General features: G+C 35.9%; 1 long non-coding RNA gene across 1 annotated transcript; it reads left to right on the top strand.

Moving 5' to 3' along the window:
• Positions 1–926: 926 nt before the first annotated feature.
• LOC137386008 (uncharacterized) lies at positions 927–16,714 on the top strand. The gene is made up of 3 exons (XR_010977814.1): positions 927–1,023; positions 16,192–16,386; positions 16,671–16,714. It is a non-coding gene; the product is annotated as an uncharacterized lncRNA (long non-coding RNA).
• The last annotated feature ends 7,332 nt before the right edge of the window (positions 16,715–24,046 follow it).

The raw sequence follows: 24,046 nt of genomic DNA, 5'->3' as shown, positions 1-24,046 counted from the left end.
TAAGCATTTACCTAATATATTTCATCAGTGCGTTGTATGTTTAGTAATTATTCATTGCTTTATTTATCCTTTTTAATGTTACAGCGGGCTTAGCTAACAATTCCCATTTATCGGCCCGTTCCCATAGATGGCTATACTCGAATTTACGTAAGCGCATGTAAATCAGTAAAGTTATCTTCTACAGTCATGCAGCAACATTTGATTTTGTTAATTCAGAATCTATAATCTTTCACCTTTATTTGACATCCACAATGAGTTCATCTCCTATCGACTGGAAACATTTTCTCAATAATTCACTAGAAGCAGTTCATGTTATGTTTAAAACGCTACCCCTCTAACAACCTCTAAACCTCATCGTACGACTTGCATGCCCTTTCATATCTATCTTGTCTCTCATATAAAATATTATTATAAGCCAAGATAATCTTTTAACCTGTCGTTATTCACTAGAAGAAATGACACTTTTATTCCTATATCAATCATTTTATTATGGCTCAAATTCTTCTCATAGATTCAAGAAACAGTTAACATGTTATATATTCTTATAGAATGAACCCCTGCTGTTTTTTTCTTGAGTCCTTTTTCATTAGTTTTTATCAGTTTATATTACGACAAAACAAGTTACATTTACATATTGCGATAGCTCTTTGGTTTGAGCATCAAATTTGGTCATTGCTTTTGCAATCACAACGCAACTCGAAGAACTGGTTGTTATATTGCTTGTAATGATGTCTCTGAACCATATTACAAAATAAGCTCATTACACATACTACCTTACTTGTTAGGATGAGACTAGTTTGACAAAAGCTTTGGATGTCTCCTCTGTTGATGAAAGCAAGTATCTGTTGGAGCACCTTCTCTCACTCGCTCTCACTCAGGGCTTTGCTTGTACTCAGAAAGAATCTCAATTCAAGGAGTTGACTGCTCGCTACGATAAAATGCAGATGGATTCCAGGTTACGGGATCAGCTTTTAGACCAGGTTTTGCAGGATTCCGGGATAACTATACAGTCGCAACAAGAATGTAAGCCGGCCAAATATTCTAAACACTCTACGTTTACTACCATAGTGTTAAGGATTATCAAAGAGAATGTGAAATGTCTTGCAGATGGTTGTAGTTATAAGCTGTGTTACCTTCTCTTGTGTTAAGGTCTACCTGTAGTTATAAGCTGTGGTACCTTCTCTTGTGTTAAGATCTACCTGTAGTTATAAGCTGTGTTACCTTCTCTTGTGTTAAAATCTACCTGTAGTTATAAGCTGTGGTTCACCTTCTCTTGTGTTAAGATCTACCTGTAGTTATAAGCTGTGGTACCTTCTCTTGTGTTAAGATCTTCTCTTGTGTTAAGGTTAATGTGATTGTTTCTATTTGCATCAGTTTACTGGACATTTAATCTTTTTCGAAATTTTTTTAAAGCACTAGTGCAATAAAATGATTATTAAAATACATGACTACGGACATTGCATTAATTCATGTTTGTGAATGCAAGTAAAATTGTATAGGGTGAGCTCCAGCAAATCTATCTATGACAGCTACAAGTTCACATACACAGTAAATAGTATTTATAGTAAATAGCTACTATCAGTTTTAGTAGCTTTTAGCTCTCCGTATGACAGGCCTTAACTCACTCGGTATGACAGGCCTTAACTCACTCTGTATGACAGGCCTTAACTCACTCTGTATGACCGGCCTTAACTTACTCTGTATGACAGGCTTTAACTTACTCTGTATGACAGGTTTTAACTTACTCTGTATGACAGCCCTTAACTTGCTCCGTATGGCAGGCCTTAACTCACTCCGTATGACAGGCTTTAACTTACTCTGTATGAAAGGCCTTAACTTACTCTGTATGACAAGCTTTAACTTGCTCCGTATGACAAGCTTTAACTTACTCTGTATGACAGGCCTTAACTTGCTCCGTATGACCGGCCTTGACCTACTTTTTCTGCCTGCAGAGATCTAGAACGGTATAGCTGTGGCACTAGTGGTGATAGTTCTGTGCAAACACTTCCTACTGAAATGGATAACAATTCCGTTTCTTCAATTCCTCAGGTAATACTGACCTTTATTGATTTATTGAACAGGCATTTATTATTAATTTCAATAACTCTGCACGCATTGTTCAATCATGGTTAAGTGTCAGTAAGATGCGAATGGATATTTGAATAAATAACAAAGACAATTTGAATCAATGTCGTTGTTTATTTGGCAAAACACAGTTTTGTTAACCTAATAATTATATTACATGTTTTATATAGAATGCTTTTAAGTTGTTGTTTTGTTAAAGAATAGAGAAAGCATAATATTATTATGCTTTATTATTCATCTTGAGGTGTTGACTGATGTTCTAAAAAAAGAATCAAGAAGATTGACCAACCAGAAGCTGAGATATAGCCAGCCAAACACAGGTCTACCAAAAAAACAAAAGTGTTTTGGTAATCATCAATCTATGACGTATGAAATCGACTTGTGTGCCATTGGTCAATTAAGCCAACTAATGCGCTCTCCTATAACAATCACGGCGTTTTAATTGGTTTAATCCCTGGAAGTATAGAACAATCAAATTGGGCCTAACAATCATCGCTCCTAGAATTCCGAACCAGTCCCTCTGACGTGTAGATTAGTTTTAGCATAAAATAACTACACGCATCTATTATTTCGCAACATTTCGCTATCTTGCTAGTTCAGCTCAGTTTTGTTGTTCTCCTACTTAGCTTCCCTATTCAGACTCATCTTTAGCGTTGTTCAGATTTTTTAACTATAGCTAATAAATAGAATCAATTAAATCAATCATCAATCTCGGTTATCATTTGGAATTTTCTACAAATTATATTAGTTACATCATTTATTCTATACGCAGTTATATTATTATTTTGTATAATATGCATTATGAATATTATATAAATCATAAAAAATAATCATAGATTAGATAATAGATCAATAGAAAAATCAAAGCAAAAGTTATCGTTTTCTTTTCTTATAGCAAGAGCAGCACGGTCAAGTTAGTCTTTTTAAGATTATGGCTGTAGTGAACTTCCAGTCTGTTAATAGTGACGATAATCATAAAAATAAACTGAATGCTGCAGTAGATACACAGTAGAAAAATGATGAAGGGAACAAAAAGTCCCATTCCTATTTCTTATTCTAAACAAACTGCAATCGCGGATATCGCATATAGACTATACACGCGCCGTTCGTTGAACAGATGATCTTCGGAGCATATCCGTGGAGATCGAGTTAAAATTTGAAGCACAATAGTCAAAATCTGCTCTTCTGCTTTAAAAAATCATGGCGAGGGGTTGTGGGCAAATGCCTTTACCATACAATGTTTGGATGATTTTCCTGAGAAACCAGAGCTAGTATGTAAATTATTTACTATCGCGAGAAGCGTTTCACATCTCGTAGCCAAAACAATCATTATAAGTAACGGCGGTAAGGGTGCGCAACTCCGGCACATGACCATTAAGTCGATTTTAAACGTCACAGTTTTCGGGATTTTCGAAGGGTTTTCCTCTGATTCTTTATTAGGTAGACCTGTGTTTGGCTGTCTATATCTCAGCTTCAAGGGGGTCAATCTCCTTGATTCTTTTTTTAGAACATCAGTCAACACCTCAAGATAACTAATAAAGCATAATAATATTATGCTTTCTCTATTCTTTAAGGCAGAAAAAAACTAGCTGGATTCTGTAAAGTCTGACCTTTTTTAACCAATCAATTTATTCTCTCTCAAAACCAACAGTAAAATTTACACAACAAAATTTCCTTAAAAACGCTAATAATAACAACTAATGATAATAAAAAATCTAACAAGAAAGTCATGGCCTTCGCCTGGTAAAGGCTAATTCGCACTCGTCCATTTATTTGTCAATGTGACGTGTTATTTTGTGTGTCTAGCCACAACAGCCTCAACTCTTACACATTTTGACACATTTTTTAAATGTAAGTCAGTGGCTGTCATTTGTTGCTTTTCTTCTTAACGCCGCAAAAAACGTAGCGTTCATGTATCTTTTGTAATTAACTTGAAACTTTCAGAGCTACAAACTATTTGATACATTTTACATGATTAACTTATGTTTTAGCTCTGTCACAACTGCTAGTTACATTTTTCTTCGTCAAATAGTATTTGAACATTGTGCTTTACCAACTTATGTAAACTTTGTTGAACGCAAATAATATTGAAAGTTAGCCTATCTATAAATTATTTATCTGTAATTTTTAAAAAAGAATTGAATTCTATGTTAGAGTATTAAATGAGGTGTCTCTAGACTATTGTTCACTTGGGGGCAAAATCTGAGTTTTTCAGAAGTATTAAAGACCACCAACTAAGGTGAAATCTACAGTTTGTTAACAGTAATGGTATACAATTTGTTAAGTGAGTTATTGCCAAAATAAGTCTATGCCATAATAAGCTAAGGCGGGTAAGGTATATCATGTAACAATTAATTCGATAATGTTTTGCTAGACTAACACAAGGAAGAGCAGCTCGCTAGAAGCAGTAAGCGTAGTGTGCAAGTCTAGATTACTTTCATTGATCGCTTACTAGCATCATATTTTGACATATATAACAGCTGCTATATCATATATAACAGCTACTATAACATATATAACAGCTGCTATAACATATATAACAACTGCTATAACATATATAACAACTGCTATAACATATATAACAACTGCTATAACATATATGACAGCTGCTTTCAGTTAATTTCTTTTGCCGCCTTGATCAGTTGATCACCCTTGGTTGATGCAACCGTTTAAAGGTCAAGGCCAAGATTACCCATATAGATACTATTCTACCCAGTATCTATACTAGGTAGAATAGCACCCATATAGATACCGGTACAATTCTACCCATATACGTATAGATACCGGTACTATTCTACCCATATACGTACCTACACTGGTAACTATTCTACCCATATACGTATATACACTGGTGCTATTCTACCCATATGAATACTGGTCGAAAGCATTGCTAAAACCTTCATATGCTCATCAGGACTTGATATAATCAGCTGGTTTTTATCATTTCTAATTCTTGTAGAGTCTGACCATCTTCAAAAAGACCTGGCAGAGCTGTCAGGAGAGATTTCACTTAAACAAAGAATGATTGAAGAACTCGAAAGGAGCCAGCGACAACTGCAAACAATTTGTCAGCATTACGAGGATAAAATGCGCAACTTGCAGGACCAAATAATGGCTGTTGAACGAGAACGAAACCAGGTCCTAAGCAGCTTAGGTAACCTCCTGTTATAGCTAGTATATGTTAGATCAGCTGTTATAGCTAGTATATGTTACATCAGCTGTTAATAGTTAATCAGCTAGCTCTTAACAAGTTATAAAGTTCAGTCCATACAGTGCTATGGCTTCGGTGTAATAATCTGTCATTTAGATAGTAATTGGTATGAGTTTGATAATCTTAACGTGTAGCTAGCTTTGCAACCAGCTAATTCGTAACCGGACAGCAGTTACCTGGATAGCAAATACAAATGAAATAAACTGTTATGTGAGTTCTGTTTTCAGGCAGCAAGAAGCAGCAGTCGGAGGAGCAGGTGCGCAAAGTTAAAATGGAGTTTGAGAAACGGCTGGATACCATGCAACAGGAGCTCAATAAGGTAAATGCTGCCAAAAAGGAGCACGCCAAAATGATGAAGAGCCAAGTTTTCTACGACCGGCGCATCAGGGACCTTAGTACTGAACTGAATGAGATGAAGAAGATAAAGGTAGGCTTGCTGGCCGATACAAAAGCTGTGTTAGTTAATCCTACAAAGAGAGAAATCACCGCTATATTTATACCTGTGTTAGTTAATCCTACACAAAGAGATATCACCACTATGTTTATATGTGTTAGTTAATCCTACACACAGAGATATCACCACTATATTTATATCTGTGTTAGTTAATCCTACACACAGATATCACCACTATATTTATATGTGTTAGTTAATCTTACACAGAGAGATATCACCACTATATTTATATGTGCTAGTTAATCCTACACAGAGATATCACCACTATATTTATATGTGTTAGTTAATCCTACACAGAGATATCACCACTATATTTATATGTGTTAGTTAATCCTACACAGAGAGATATCACCACTATATTTATATGTGCTAGTTAATCCTACACAGAGATATCACCACTATATTTATATGTGTTAGTTAATCCTACACAGAGAGATATCACCACTATATTTTTATGTGCTAGTTAATCCTACACAGAGATATCACCACTATATTTATATGTGTTAGTTAATCCTACACAGAGAGACATCACCACTATATTTATATATGTGCTAGTAAATCCTACACACAGAGATATCACCACTATATTTATATCTGTGTTAGTTAATCCTACACACAGATATCACTACTATATTTATATGTGTTAGTTAATCCTACACAGAGATATCACCACTATATTTATATGTGTTAGTTAATCCTACACAGAGAGATATCACCACTATATTTATATGTGTTAGTCAATCCTACACAGAGATATCACCACTATATTTATATGTGCTAGTTAATCCTACACAGAGATATCACCACTATATTTATATGTGCTAGTTAATCCTACACAAAGAGATATCACCACTATATTTATTTATGTCTTACTTAATCCTACACAGAGAGACATCACTACTATATTTATATCTGTGTTAGTCAGGGAAAAGTTTGAATGATAAATAATTGTTTGGCGTATGAGTTTTTTGGGATCTTCGTAATGTGTTGTGTTGACTATTGCACCACCACATGATCTTGGTTTCGGAGATCTCGACAACTATGGTGATGCTATTGCAGGTGCGACTGATGGCACAAATGAAGACGGAATCAGAGAAGAATAAGATTAGTGACCAACGAAAGAATAAGGAGCTGCTACAGCTGAAAAAAGAGAAGCGGCAACGAGACAATCAGGTGCGCATGTTGGAGTTGCAAAACAGACAGAAAAATGCCATACTCAAGGTTGGTCTTTAACAACACTCAAATGTTGGTCTCTAAGTTTTCAAAGAGTGCCTTCATTAATTACAGGACGAATATAACAGTCTACTGATGTTTTAATTAATTCTGTCGTAAAAAGTAGGTGGCTTGGGATAGCCATCGACATTTCATGTATCCTTGACATATAAATCATTTTTATTTTATCCTAGCCTTTGCATAAGTCAGCGTATTGCGTTGCCAGCGCAAGCACGAAGAGGTCAGTCAGTTGAGGAAAAGACAAAGAGACTCGTCCGCCTCTTCCAGGGTGATGGCAAAAAATAGGGCAAACCTCTCCCATGAAAATTCATCTGGCAAGACTTCATCATCTTCTGCTTCTAGGCACAAATCAGCAGCTCTTCTCTTCTCTCCCAAGGTAACTGTTTGCATCGTCTTTTTTAACCTCTTTGTCCCAATCAATCTGCCAAATTTGCTTCAGAATGATTTTCATTTCTGGACAGTATTCTGGTAGCGAATGTTAGTTACTGAAGAACAACTTATAGCTGGGCCATAGCACTAACTGGGTCGTAACTTATAGCTGAGATAAAACTAGACAATGTTAAATGAGCAAGTGCAGAGTAGATAACTGCTTGTTGCTCAGACGGCGATTTACTATTTGCCTTTTGTTGATACGTCTAGCACATGTTATCTCATGTTATCTCATGTCACCTCATGTTATCTCACGGCACCTCATGTTATCTCATGTCACCTCATGTTATCTCATGGCACCTCATGTTATCTCATGTCACCTCTTATATCAAAGTTTCTCACAGCCTGTTGTTATAATCTCAACTTACTAGTGACTTTTTCTACTGATTACAGCTAAACCTAAAGTAATATAAAATAATCTGCCACTTAAATTGGAAGAGTATTTTTTTGTGTATGGCATGTTTCTTATATATACACATATTATGTTGTCTTGTCCTCTGTGCTAATGGACACTACGTTTTACTCGATTACTCTAACTCAGGTGGCGAAAAGCAAGTGGGACAAGCTTGAGCGGTACATTACATCCGTTGTTGTGCGGAAACAGACAATTGCCAACATGGAAGCTGAGATGGATCTTCACATTAACAAGCGAGAACAGCTCAGCAAGAAGATAGATGCGTACAGTAAAAGGCTGGACACTGCTATTAGGAGAAATGAGGTCGGACACATGTATAGTCATTACTCTTAGGCTCTTAAAATGGGCAAATTTCTTAGCTGACATATGGCATAAACATCTGCTGCGACTACACAGATCGCGACTACTGAATAACTAGTTATGTTTTACAAGTATCAACCTAGGTCAAGTAAAGATCAAAACATCTATTGGATGTTGTCATTACCCTTATTGGAACATGATTGTATTAACACTATATATATATATATATATATATATATATATATATATATATATATATATATATATATATATATATATATATAGTAGATATGGGTAAACCATAGTTTATCATTGCACTAATGTTTGTACAGCTATTTACACTTGTGTTTTCTTAAAAAAAAGATCCATTAACTTATAATCTAAAATCGTCCAACTACAACTTGAACTCAGGCTGATGAATTGTATCAAACTGCAAGTAAAACTTAGGTCTTTAAAATATTTAATCTAACATATCCTGAAATTTTATGCAAGCAGTTCCAATTTACACCAGTGTTCATCACATATCTTTTACAGCAAGTAACAGCCTTTTTCATATATAAATACTTGTTGGTCATCGTTGTTACTAGTTCAAAGCAACTTTAAAAAAAAATCGGTTTACTGTGAAAATGAACAAATTGGTGTCATGATTATGTTAATCAGGGATCAACACTTTTAACCAATCACAAATACATCAGTTTCTTCTATTACTACACAGCCATCAAGGGTGTGTGGTGTCTTTGCAAATAATAATTTTGCCAGCGTAAATAGCCATTGCCTTATTCCTTGTGTTTTTCTAATGTTTTCTGTTCTGTTGAACAGAAAACTCTCTACAGACTCTTATTTGATAATTGCTGGCATAATCATTACATTGCATAGAGTAATCAGTAATGTCACGGTTACACTATATTGCGCTGAAATTTTGTTGATGATATGTTCAACTCATCTTCATAGCTGCTAAAGTCTGGTTTCCATATCGATTGCGAGACTTCGGCGGTAACTTGCGCAGCAAAACGCTTGCGACGTTAGGATCGGCAGCTTCTGTTCACATCTAAAGCTGCATTGCTAAACATAATCGCAGCTTCACATAAAATGTTCGCTCGCCACGCCATTTTGATAATGGTGACCTTTACCTGTACAGTGCATTTCAGGAAGGTTTTGCTTGCGGCTATTTGCGAAATTTGAACAGCGCTAAACTCTTGTGTTAACTGCCGACAACTACCGGTGGTACTCGGCGGTACCCGGCGTGTAGGCTCACATTTCACCGCCATAGCCTGCGGTGCTGTTGCCGGTGCTTTGCGGCATATATGAGAACCACGCTTAAGGTAGTTGTTGTGTAACTCCTATTCATTTGCAGACGACTGTCGCCATGGACCTAGAAGATCAGCTGGAGACGATGAGCACCAATATGACATACATTCAGAGTAACGTGTCTGAGTGCCAAAACAATATCATGCAGATGGAAGAGGAGGCGAAGGTTTGTTCATTTGCTTTTGCTATGCGTCTGCTTAGGCTTGTAGTGGCTACTGCTAGCATTTACTAACTTTGCATTGTTTCCTGTCTAAGCATTTACTAACCTCGCATTGCTTCCTGTCTAAGCATTTACTAACCTCGTATTGCTTCCTGTCTAAGCTTTTACTAACCTCGCATTACTTCTTGTCTAAGCATTTACTAACCTCGCATTGCTTCCTGTCTAAGCATTTACTAACCTCGCATTGCTTCCTGTCTAAGCATTTACTAACCTCGCATTGCTTCCTGTCTAAGCATTTACTAACCTTGCATTGCTTCCTGTCTAAGCATTTACTAACCTCGCATTGCTTCCTGTCTAAGCATTTACTAACCTTGCATTGCTTCCTGTCTAAGCATTTACTAATCTCGCATTGCTTTCTGTCTAAGCATTTACTAACCTCGCATTGCTTCCTGTCTAAGCATTTACTAACCTCGCATTGCTTCCTGTCTAAGCATTTACTAACCTTGCATTGCTTCCTGTCTAAGCATTTACTAATCTCGCATTGCTTTCTGTCTAAGCATTTACTAACCTCGCATTGCTTCCTGTCTAAGCATTTACTAACCTCGCATTGCTTCCTGTCTAAGCATTTACTAACCTTGCATTGTTTCCTGTCTAAGCATTTACTAACCTCGCATTGCTTCCTGTCTAAGCATTTACTAACCTCGTATTGCTTCCTGTCTAAGCATTTACTAACCTCGCATTACTTCTTGTCTAAGCATTTACTAACCTCGCATTGCTTCCTGTCTAAGCATTTACTAACCTCGCATTGCTTCCTGTCTAAGCATTTACTAACCTCGCATTGCTTCCTGTCTAAGCATTTACTAACCTCGCATTGCTTCCTGTCTAAGCATTTACTAACCTCGCATTGCTTCCTGTCTAAGCATTTACTAATCTCACATTGCTTCCTGTCTAAGCATTTAGTAATCTCGCATTGCTTCCTGTCTAAGCATTTACCTAATATATTTCATCAGTGTGTTGTATGTTTAGTAATTATTCATTGCTTTATTTATCCTTTTTAATGTTACAGCGGGCTTAGCTAACAATTCCCATTTATCGGCCCGTTCCCATAGATGGCTATACTCGAATTTACGTAAGCGCATGTAAATCAGTAAAGTTATCTTCTACAGTCATGCAGCAACATTTGATTTTGTTAATTCAGAATCTATAATCTTTCACCTTTATTTGACATCCACAATGAGTTCATCTCCTATCGACTGGAAACATTTTCTCAATAATTCACTAGAAGCAGTTCATGTTATGTTTAAAACGCTACCCCTCTAACAACCTCTAAACTTCATCGTACGACTTGCATGCCCTTTCATATCTATCTTGTCTCTCATATAAAATATTATTATAAGCCAAGATAATCTTTTAACCTGTCGTTATTCACTAGAAGAAATGACACTTTTATTCCTATATCAATAATTTTATTATGGCTCAAATTCTTCTCATAGATTCAAGAAACAGTTAACATGTTATATATTCTTATAGAATGAACCCCTGCTGTTTTTTTCTTGAGTCCTTTTTCATTAGTTTTTATCAGTTTATATTACGACAAAACAAGTTACATTTACATATTGCGATAGCTCTTTGGTTTGAGCATCAAATTTGGTCATTGCTTTTGCAATCACAACGCAACTCGAAGAACTGGTTGTTATATTGCTTGTAATGATGTCTCTGAACCATATTACAAAATGTGCTCATTACACATACTACCTTACTTGTTAGGATGAGACTAGTTTGACAAAAGCTTTGGATGTCTCCTCTGTTGATGAAAGCAAGTATCTGTTGGAGCACCTTCTCTCACTCGCTCTCACTCAGGGCTTTGCTTGTACTCAGAAAGAATCTCAATTCAAGGAGTTGACTGCTCGCTACGATAAAATGCAGATGGATTCCAGGTTACGGGATCAGCTTTTAGACCAGGTTTTGCAGGATTCCGGGACAACTATACAGTCGCAACAAGAATGTAAGCCGGCCAAATATTCTAAACACTCTACGTTTACTACCATAGTGTTAAGGATTATCAAAGAGAATGTGAAATGTCTTGCAGATGGTTGTAGTTATAAGCTGTGTTACCTTCTCTTGTGTTAAGGTCTACCTGTAGTTATAAGCTGTGGTACCTTCTCTTGTGTTAAGATCTACCTGTAGTTATAAGCTGTGTTACCTTCTCTCGTGTTGAAATCTACCTGTAGTTATAAGCTGTGGTTCACCTTCTCTTGTGTTAAGATCTACCTGTAGTTATAAGCTGTGGTACCTTCTCTTGTGTTAAGATCTTCTCTTGTGTTAAGGTTAATGTGATTGTTTCTATTTGCATCAGTTTACTGGACATTTAATCTTTTTCGAAATTTTTTTAAAGCATTAGTGCAATAAAATGATTATTAAAATACATGACTACGGACATTGCATTAATTCATGTTTGTGAATGCAAGTAAAATTTTATAGGGTGAGCTCCAGCAAATCTATCTATGACAGCTACAAGTTCACATACACAGTAAATAGTATTTATAGTAAATAGCTACTATCAGTTTTAGTAGCTTTTAGCTCTCTGTATGACAGGCCTTAACTCACTCTGTATGACAGGCCTTAACTCACTCTGTATGACAGGCCTTAACTCACTCTGTATGACCGGCCTTAACTTACTCTGTATGACAGGCTTTAACTTACTCTGTATGACAGGCTTTAACTTACTCTGTATGACAGCCCTTAACTTGCTCCGTATGACAGGCTTTAACTTACTCTGTATGACAGCCCTTAACTTGCTCTGTATGACAGGCCTTAACTTACTCTGTATGACAGGCCTTAACTCACTCTGTATGACAGCCCTCAACTTGCTCCGTATGACAGGCTTTAACTTACTCTGTATGACAGCCCTTTACTTACCCTGTATGACAGGCCTTAACTTACTCTGTATGACAGGCCTTAACTTACTCTGTATGAAAGGCCTTAACTCACTCTGTATGACAGCCCTCAACTTGCTCCGTATGACAGGCTTTACCTTACTCTGTATGACAGCCCTTAACTTACCCTGTATGACCGGCCTTAACTTACTCTGTATGACAGGCTTTAACTTACTCTGTATGACAGGCATTAACTTCTTCTGTATGACAGCCCTTAACTTGCTCCGTATGGCAGGCCTTAACTTACTCCGTATGACAGGCTTTAACTTACTCTGTATGACAGGCCTTAACTTACTCTGTATGAAAGGCCTTAACTTGCTCCGTATGACAGGCTTTAACTTACTCTGTATGACAGCCCTTAACTTACTCTGTATGACAGGCCTTAACTTACTCTGTATGAAAGGCCTTAACTTGCTCCGTATGACAGGCTTTAACTTACTCTGTATGACAGCCCTTAACTTACTCTGTATGACAGGCCTTAACTTACTCTGTATGACAGGCCTTAACTCACTCTGTATGACAGCCCTTAACTTACCCTGTATGACAGGCCTTAACTTACTCTGTATGACAGGCCTTAACTTGCTCCGTATGACCGGCCTTGACCTACTTTTTCTGCCTGCAGAGATCTAGAACGGTATAGCTGTGGCACTAGTGGTGATAGTTCTGTGCAAACATTTCCTACTGAAATGGATAACAATTTCGTTTCTTCAATACCTCAGGTAATACTGACCTTTATTGATTTATTGAACAGGCATTTATTATTAATTTCAATAACTCTGCACGCATTGTTCAATCATTGTTAAGTGTCAGTAAGATGCGAATGGATATTTGAATAAATTACAAAGACAATTTGAATCAATGTCGTTGTTTATTTGGCAAAACACAGTTTTGTTAACCTAATAATTATATTACATGTTTTATATAGAATGCTTTTAAGTTGTTGTTTTGTTAAAGAATAGAGAAAGCATAATATTATTATGCTTTATTATTCATCTTGAGGTGTTGACTGATGTTCTAAAAAAAGAATCAAGAAGATTGACCAACCAGAAGCTGAGATATAGCCAGCCAAACACAGGTCTACCAAAAAAACAAAAGTGTTTTGGTAATCATCAATCTATGACGTATGAAATCGACTTGTGTGCCATTGGTCAATTAAGCCAACTAATGCGCTCTCCTATAACAATCACGGCGTTTTAATTGGTTTAATCCCTGGAAGTATAGAACAATCAAATTGGGCCTAACAATCATCGCTCCTAGAATTCCGAACCAGTCCCTCTGACGTGTAGATTAGTTTTAGCATAAAATAACTACACGCATCTATTATTTCGCAACATTTCGCTATCTTGCTAGTTCAGCTCAGTTTTGTTGTTCTCCTACTTAGCTTCCCTATTCAGACTCATCTTTAGCGTTGTTCAGATTTTTTAACTATAGCTAATAAATAGAATCAATTAAATCAATCATCAATCTCGGTTATCATTTGGAATTTTCTACAAATTATATTAGTTACATCATTTATTCTATACGCAGTTATATTATTATTTTGTATAATATGCATTATGAATATTATATAAATCATAAAAAATAATCATAGATTAGATAATAGATCAATAGAAAAATCAAAGCAAAAGTTATCGTTTTCTTTTCTTATAGCAAGAGCAGCACGGTCAAGTTAGTCTTTTTAAGATTATGGCTGTAGTGAACTTCCAGTCTGTTAATAGTGACGATAATCATAAAAATAAACTGAATGCTGCAGTAGATACACAGTAGAAAAATGATGAAGGGAACAAAAAGTCCCATTCCTATTTCTTATTCTAAACAAACTGCAATCGCGGATATCGCATATAGACTATACACGCGCCGTTCGTTGAACAGATGATCTTCGGAGCATATCCGTGGAGATCGAGTTAAAAGTTGAAGCACAATAGTCAAAATCTGCTCTTCTGCTTTAAAAAATCATGGCGAGGGGTTGTGGGCAAATGCCTTTACCATACAATGTTTGGATGATTTTCCTGAGAAACCAGAGCTAGTATGTAAATTATTTACTATCGCGAGATGCGTTTCACATCTCGTAGCCAAAACAATCATTATAAGTAACGACGGTAAGGGTGCGCAACTCCGGCACATGACCATTAAGTCGATTTTAAACGTCACAGTTTTTGGGATTTTCGAAGGGTTTTCCTCTGATTCTTTATTAGGTAGACCTGTGTTTGGCTGTCTATATCTCAGCTTCAAGGGGGTCAATCTCCTTGATTCTTTTTTTAGAACATCAGTCAACACCTCAAGATAACTAATAAAGCATAATAATATTATGCTTTCTCTATTCTTTAAGGCAGAAAAAAACTAGCTGGATTCTGTAAAGTCTGACCTTTTTTAACCAATCAATTTATTCTCTCTCAAAACCAACAGTAAAATTTACACAACAAAATTTCCTTAAAAACGCTAATAATAACAACTAATGATAATAAAAAATCTAACAAGAATGTCATGGCCTTCGCCTGGTAAAGGCTAATTCGCACTCGTCCATTTATTTGTCAATGTGACGTGTTATTTTGTGTGTCTAGCCACAACAGCCTCAACTCTTACACATTTTGACACATTTTTTAAATGTAAGTCAGTGGCTGTCATTTGTTGCTTTTCTTCTTAACGCCGCAAAAAACGTAGCGTTCATGTATCTTTTGTAATTAACTTGAAACTTTCAGAGCTACAAACTATTTGATACATTTTACATGATTAACTTATGTTTTAGCTCTGTCACAACTGCTAGTTACATTTTTCTTCGTCAAATAGTATTTGAACATTGTGCTTTACCAACTTATGTAAACTTTGTTGAACGCAAATAATATTGAAAGTTAGCCTATCTATAAATTATTTATCTGTAATTTTTAAAAAAGAATTGAATTCTATGTTAGAGTATTAAATGAGGTGTCTCTAGACTATTGTTCACTTGGGGGCAAAATCTGAGTTTTTCAGAAGTATTAAAGACCACCAACTAAGGTGAAATCTACAGTTTGTTAACAGTAATGGTATACAACTTGTTAAGTGAGTTATTGCCATAATAAGTCTATGCCATAATAAGCTAAGGCGGGTAAGGTATATCATGTAACAATTAATTCGATAATGTTTTGCTAGACTAACACAAGGAAGAGCAGCTCGCTAGAAGCAGTAAGTGTAGTGTGCAAGTCTAGATTACTTTCATTGATCGCTTACTAGCATCATATTTTGACATATATAACAGCTGCTATATCATATATAACAGCTACTATAACATATATAACAGCTGCTATAACATATATAACAACTGCTATAACATATATAACAACTGCTATAACATATATGACAGCTGCTTTCAGTTAATTTCTTTTGCCGCCTTGATCCGTTGATCACCCTTGGTTGATGCAACTGTTTAAAGGTCAAGGCCAAGATTACCCATATAAATACTATTCTACCCAGTATCTATACTAGGTAGAATAGCACCCATATAGATACCGGTACAATTCTACCCATATACGTATAGATACCGGTACTATTCTACCCATATACGTATATACACTGGTGCTATTCTACCCATATGAATACTGGTCGAAAGCATTGCTAAAACCTTCATATGCTCATCAGGACTTGATATAATCAGCTGGTTTTTATCATTTCTAATTCTTGTAGAGTCTGACCATCTTCAAGAAGACCTGGCAGAGCTGTCAGGAGAGATTTCACTTAAACAAAGAATGATTGAAGAACTCGAAAGGAGCCAGCGACAACTGCAAACAATTCGTCAGCATTACGAGGATAAAATGCGCAACTTGCAGGACCAAATAATGGCTGTTGAACGAGAACGAAACCAGGTCCTAAGCAGCTTAGGTAACCTCCTGTTATAGCTAGTATATGTTAGATCAGCTGTTATAGCTAGTATATGTTAGATCAGCTGTTAACAGTTAATCAGCTAGCTCTTAACAAGTTATAAAGTTCAGTCCATACAGTGCTATGGCTTCGGTGTAATAATCTGTCATTTAGATAGTAATTGGTATGAGTTTGATAATCTTAACGTGTAGCTAGCTTTGCAACCAGCTAATTCGTAACCGGACAGCAGTTACCAGGATAGCAAATACAAATGAAATAAACTGTTATGTGAGTTCTGTTTTCAGGCAGCAAGAAGCAGCAGTCGGAGGAGCAGGTGCGCAAAGTTAAAGTGGAGTTTGAGAAACGGCTGGATACCATGCAACAGGAGCTCAATAAGGTAAATACTGCCAAAAAGGAGCACGCCAAAATGATGAAGAACCAAGTTGTCTACGACCGGCGCATCAGGGACCTTAGTACTGAACTGAATGAGATGAAGAAGATAAAGGTAGGCTTGCTGACCGATACAAAAGCTGTGTTAGTTAATCCTACAAAGAGAGAAATCACCGCTATATTTATACCTGTGTTAGTTAATCCTACACAGAGAGATATCACCACTATATTTATATGTGTTAGTTAATCCTACACACAGAGATATCACCACTATATTTATATCTGTGTTAGTTAATCCTACACACAGATATCACCACTATATTTATATGTGTTAGTTAATCCTACACAGAGAGATATCACCACTATATTTATATGTGCTAGTTAATCCTACACAGAGATATCACCACTATATTTATATGTGTTAGTTAATCCTACACAGAGATATCACCACTATATTTATATGTGTTAGTTAATCCTACACAGAGAGATATCACCACTATATTTATATGTGCTAGTTAATCCTACACACAAAGATATCACCACTATATTTATATCGGTGTTAGTTAATCCTACACACAGATATCACCACTATATTTATATGTGTTAGTTAATCCTACACAGAGATATCACCACTATATTTATGTGTTAGTTAATCCTACACAGAGAGATATCACCACTATATTTATATGTGCTAGTTAATCCTACACAGAGATATCACCACTATATTTATATGTGTTAGTTAATCCTACACAGAGAGATATCACCACTATATTTTTATGTGCTAGTTAATCCTACACAGAGATATCACCACTATATTTATATGTGCTAGTTAATCCTACACAGAGATATCACCACTATATTTATATGTGTTAGTTAATCCTACACACAGAGATATCACTACTATATTTATATGTGCTAGTTAATCCTACACAGAGATATCACCACTATATTTATATGTATTATTTAATCCTACACAGAGATATCACCACTATATTTATATATGTGCTAGTTAATCCTACACAGAGATATCACCACTATATTTATATGTGCTAGTTAATCCTACACAAAGAGATATCACCACTATATTTATTTATGTCTTACTTAATCCTACACAGAGAGACATCACTACTATATTTATATCTGTGTTAGTTAATCCTACACACAGATATCACCACTATATTTATATGTGTTAGTTAATCCTACACAGAGAGATATCACCACTATATTTATATGTGCTAGTTAATCCTACACAGAGATATCACCACTATATTTATATGTGTTAGTTAATCCTACACAGAGATATCACCACTTTATTTATATGTGTTAGTTAATCCTACACAGAGAGATATCACCACTATATTTATATGTGCTAGTTAATCCTACACACAAAGATATCACCACTATATTTATATCTGTGTTAGTTAATCCTACACACAGATATCACCACTATATTTATATGTGTTAGTTAATCCTACACAGAGATATCACCACTATATTTATATGTGTTAGTTAATCCTGCACAGAGAGATATCACCACTATATTTATATGTGCTAGTTAATCCTACACAGAGATATCACCACTATATTTATATGTGTTAGTTAATCCTACACAGAGAGATATCACCACTATATTTTTATGTGCTAGTTAATCCTACACAGAGATATCACCACTATATTTATATGTGCTAGTTAATCCTACACAGAGATATCACCACTATATTTATATGTGTTAGTTAATCCTACACACAGAGATATCACTACTATATTTATATGTGCTAGTTAATCCTACACAGAGATATCACCACTATATTTATATGTATTAGTTAATCCTACACAGAGATATCACCACTATATTTATATATGTGCTAGTTAATCCTACACAGAGATATCACCACTATATTTATATGTGCTAGTTAATCCTACACAAAGAGATATCACCACTATATTTATTTATGTCTTACTTAATCCTACACAGAGAGACATCACTACTATATTTATATCTGTGTTAGTTAATCCTACACACAGATATCACCACTATATTTATATGTGTTAGTTAATCCTACACAGAGAGATATCACCACTATATTTATATGTGCTAGTTAATCCTACACAGAGATATCACCACTATATTTATATGTGTTAGTTAATCCTACACAGAGATATCACCACTATATTTATATGTGCTAGTTAATCCTACACAGAGAGATATCACCACTATGTTTATATGTGCTAGTTAATCCTACACAGAGATATCACCACTATATTTATATGTGTTAGTTAATCCTACACAGAGAGATATCACCACTATATTTTTATGTGCTAGTTAATCCTACACAGAGATATCACCACTATATTTATATGTGTTAGTTAATCCTACACAGAGAGACATCACCACTATATTTATATATGTGCTAGTAAATCCTACACACAGAGATATCACCACTATATTTATATCTGTGTTAGTTAATCCTACACACAGATATCACCACTATATTTATATGTGTTAGTTAATCTTACACAGAGAGATATCACCACTATATTTATATGTGTTAGTTAATCCTACACAGAGAGATATCACCACTATATTTATATGTGCTAGTTAATCCTACACAGAGATATCACCACTATATTTATATGTATTAGTTAATCCTACACAGAGAGATATCACCACTATATTTATATGTGCTAGTTAATCCTACACAGAGAGATATCACTACTATATTTATATGTGTTAGTCAATCCTACACAGAGATATCACCACTATATTTATATGTGCTAGTTAATCCTACACAGAGATATCACCACTATATTTATATGTGCTAGTTAATCCTACACAAAGAGATATCACCAATATATTTATTTATGTCTTACTTAATCCTACACAGAGAGACATCACTACTATATTTATATCTGTGTTAGTCAGGGAAAAGTTTGAATGGGAAATAATTGTTTGGCGTATGAGTTTTTTGGGATCTTCGTAATGTGTTGTGTTGACTATTGCACCACCACATGATCTTGGTTTTGGAGATCTTGACAACTATGGTGATGCTATTGCAGGTGCGACTGATGGCACAAATGAAAACGGAATCAGAGAAGAATAAGATTAGTGACCAACGAAAGAATAAGGAGCTGCTACAGCTGAAAAAAGAGAAGCGGCAACGAGACAATCAGGTGCGCATGTTGAAGTTGCAAAACAGACAGAAAAATGCCATACTCAAGGTTGGTCTTTAACAACACTCAAATGTTGGTCTCTAAGTTTTCAAAGAGTGCCTTCATTAATTACAGGACGAATATAACAGTCTACTGATGTTTTAATTAATTCTGTCGTAAAAAGTAGGTGGCTTGGGATAGCCATCGACATTTCATGTATCTTTGACATATAAATCATTTTTATTTGATCCTAGCCTTTGCATAAGTCAGCGTATTGTGTTGCCAGCGCAAGCACGAAGAGGTCAGTCAGTTGAGGAAAAGACAAAGAGACTCGTCCGCCTCTTCCAGGGTGATGGCCAAAAATAGGGCAAACCTCTCCCATGAAAATTCATCTGGCAAGACTTCATCATCTTCTGCTTCTAGGCACAAGTCAGCAGCTCTTCTCTTCTCTCCCAAGGTAACTGTTTGCATCGTCTTTTTTAACCTTTTTGTCCCAATCAATCTGCCAAATTTGCTTCAAAATGATTTTCATTTCTGGACAGTATTCTGGTAGCGAATGTTAGTTACTGAAGAACAACTTATAGCTGGGCCATAGCACTAACTGGGTCGTAACTTATAGCTGAGATAAAACTAGACAATGTTAAATGAGCAATTGCAGAGTAGATAACTGCTTGTTGCTCAGACGGCGATTTACTATTTGCCTTTTGTTGATACGTCTAGCACATGTTATCTCATGTTATCTCATGTTATCTCATGTCACCTCATGTTATCTCACGGCACCTCATGTTATCTCATGTCACCTCATGTTATCTCATGGCACCTCATGTTATCTCATGTCACCTCTTATATCAAAGTTTCTCACAGCCTGTTGTTATAATCTCAACTTACTAGTGACTTTTTCTACTGATTACAGCTAAACCTAAAGTAATATAAAATAATCTGCCACTTAATTTGGAAGAGTATTTTTTTTGTGTATGGCATGTTTCTTATATATACACATATTATGTTGTCTTGTCCTCTGTGCTAATGGACACTACGTTTTACTCGATTACTCTAACTCAGGTGGCGAAAAGCAAGTGGGACAAGCTTGAGCGGTACATTACATCCGTTGTTGTGCGGAAACAGACAATTGCCAACATGGAAGCTGAGATGGATCTTCACATTAACAAGCGAGAACAGCTCAGCAAGAAGATAGATGCGTACAGTAAAAGGCTGGACACTGCCATTAGGAGAAATGAGGTCGGACACATGTATAGTCATTACTCTTAGGCTCTTAAAATGGGCAAATTTCTTAGCTGACATATGGCATAAACATCTGCTGCGACTACACAGATCGAGACTACTGAATAACTAGTTATGTTTTACAAGTATCAACCTAGGTCAAGTAAAGATCAAAACATCTATTGGATGTTGTCATTACCCTTATTGGAACATGATTGTATTAATTATATATATATATATATATATATATATATATATATATATATATATATATATATATATATATATATAGTAGATATGGGTAAACCATAGTTTATCATTGCACTAATGTTTGTACAGCTATTTACACTTGTGTTTTCTTAAAAAAAAGATCCATCAACTTATAATCTAAATTCGTCCAACTACAACTTGAACTCAGGCTGATGAATTGTATCAAACTGCAAGTAAAACTTAGGTCTTTAAAATATTTAATCTAACATATCCTGAAATTTTATGCAAGCAGTTCCAATTTACACCAGTGTTCATCACATATCTTTTACAGCAAGTAACAGCCTTTTTCATATATAAATACTTGTTGGTCATCGTTGTCACTAGTTCAAAGCAACTTTCAAAAAAAATCGGTTTACTGTGAAAATGAACAAATTGGTGTCATGATTATGTTAATCAGGGATCAACACTTTTAACCAATCACAAATACATCAGTTTCTTCTATTACTACACAGCCATCAGGGGTGTGTGGTGTCTTTGCAAATAATAATTTTGCCAGCGTAAATAGCCAATGCCTTATTCCTTGTGTTTCTCTAATGTTTTCTGTTCTGTTGAACAGAAAACTCTCTACAGACTCTTATTTGATAATTGCTGGCATAATCATTACATTGCATAGAGTAATCAGTAATGTCACGGTTACAATATATTGCGCTGAAATTTTGTTGATGATATGTTCAACTCATCTTCATAGCTGCTAAAGTCTGGTTTCCATATTGATTGCGAGACTCCGGCGGTAACTTGCGCAGCAAAACGCTTGCGACGTTAGGATCGGCAGCTTCTGTTCACATCTAAAGCTGCATTGCTAAACATAATCGCAGCTTCACATAAAATGTTCGCTCGCCACGCCATTTTGATAATGGTGACCTTTACCTGTACAGTGCATTTCAGGAAGGTTTTGCTTGCGGCTATTTGCGAAATTTGAACAACGCTAAAATCTTGTGTTAACTGCCGGCAACTACTGGTGGTACTCGGCGGTACCCGGCGTGTAGGCTCACATTTCACCGCCATAGCCTGCGGTGCTGTTGCCGGTGCTTTGCGGCATATATGAGAACCACGCTTAAGGTAGTTGTTGTGTAACTCCTATTCATTTGCAGACGACTGTCGCCATGGACCTAGAAGATCAGCTGGAGACGATGAGCACCAATATGACATACATTCAGAGTAACGTGTCTGAGTGCCAAAACAATATCATGCAGATGGAAGAGGAGGCGAAGGTTTGTTCATTTGCTTTTGCTATGCGTCTGCTTAGGCTTGTAGTGGCTACTGCTAGCATTTACTAACTTTGCATTGTTTCCTGTCTAAGCATTTACTAACCTCGCATTGCTTCCTGTCTAAGCATTTACTAACCTCGCATTGCTTCCTGTCTAAGCATTTACTAACCTCGCATTACTTCTTGTCTAAGCATTTACTAACCTCGCATTGCTTCCTGTCTAAGCATTTACTAACCTCGCATTGCTTCCTGTCTAAGCATTTACTAACCTCGCATTGCTTCCTGTCCATGCATTTACTAACCTTGCATTGCTTCCTGTCTAAGCATTTACTAATCTCACATTGCTTTCTGTCTAAGCATTTACTAACCTCGCATTGCTTCCTGTCTAAGCATTTACTAATTTCACATTGCTTCCTGTCTAAGCATTTAGTAATCTCGCATTGCCTCCTGTCTAAGCACTTACCTAATATATTTCATCAGTGTGTTGTATGTTTAGTAATTATTCATTGCTTTATTTATCCTTTTTAATGTTACAGCCGGCTTAGCTAACAATTCCCATTTATCGGCCCGTTCCCATAGATGGCTATACTCGAATTTACGTAAGCGCATGTAAATCAGTAAAGTTATCTTCTACAGTCATGCAGCAACATTTGATTTTGTTAATTCAGAATCTATAATCTTTCACCTTTATTTGACATCCACAATGAGTTCATCTCCTATCGACTGGAAACATTTTCTCAATAATTCACTAGAAGCAGTTCATGTTATGTTTAAAACGCTACCCCTCTAACAACCTCTAAACCTCATCGTACGACTTGCATGCCCTTTCATATCTATCTTGTCTCTCATATAAAATATTATTATGAGCCAAGATAATCTTTTAACCTGTCGTTATTCACTAGAAGAAATGACACTTTTATTCCTATATCAATAATTTTATTATGGCTCAAATTCTTCTCATAAATTCAAGAAACAGTTAACATGTTATATATTCTTATAGAATGAACCCCTGCTGTTTTTTTCTTGAGTCCTTTTTCATTAGTTTTTATCAGTTTATATTACGACAAAACAAGTTACGTTTACATATTGCGATAGCTCTTTGGTTTGAGCATCAAATTTGGTCATTGCTTTTGCAATCACAACGCAACTCGAAGAACTGGTTGTTATATTGCTTGTAATGATGTCTCTGAACCATATTACAAAATGTGCTCTTTACACATACTACCTTACTTGTTAGGATGAGACTAGTTTGACAAAAGCTTTGGATGTCTCCTCTGTTGATGAAAGCAAGTATCTGTTGGAGCACCTTCTCTCACTCGCTCTCACTCAGGGCTTTGCTTGTACTCAGAAAGAATCTCAATTCAAGGAGTTGACTGCTCGCTACGATAAAATGCAGATGGATTCCAGGTTACGGGATCAGCTTTTAGACCAGGTTTTGCAGGA

The sequence above is a fragment of the Watersipora subatra genome, chromosome 1 (genome assembly GCF_963576615.1).
Source record: "Watersipora subatra chromosome 1, tzWatSuba1.1, whole genome shotgun sequence".
Taxonomy (NCBI): Eukaryota; Metazoa; Bryozoa; class Gymnolaemata; order Cheilostomatida; family Watersiporidae; genus Watersipora; species Watersipora subatra.
Note: the sequence above shows the minus strand (reverse complement) of the source record. Positions and strands in the feature narration are given on the sequence as shown.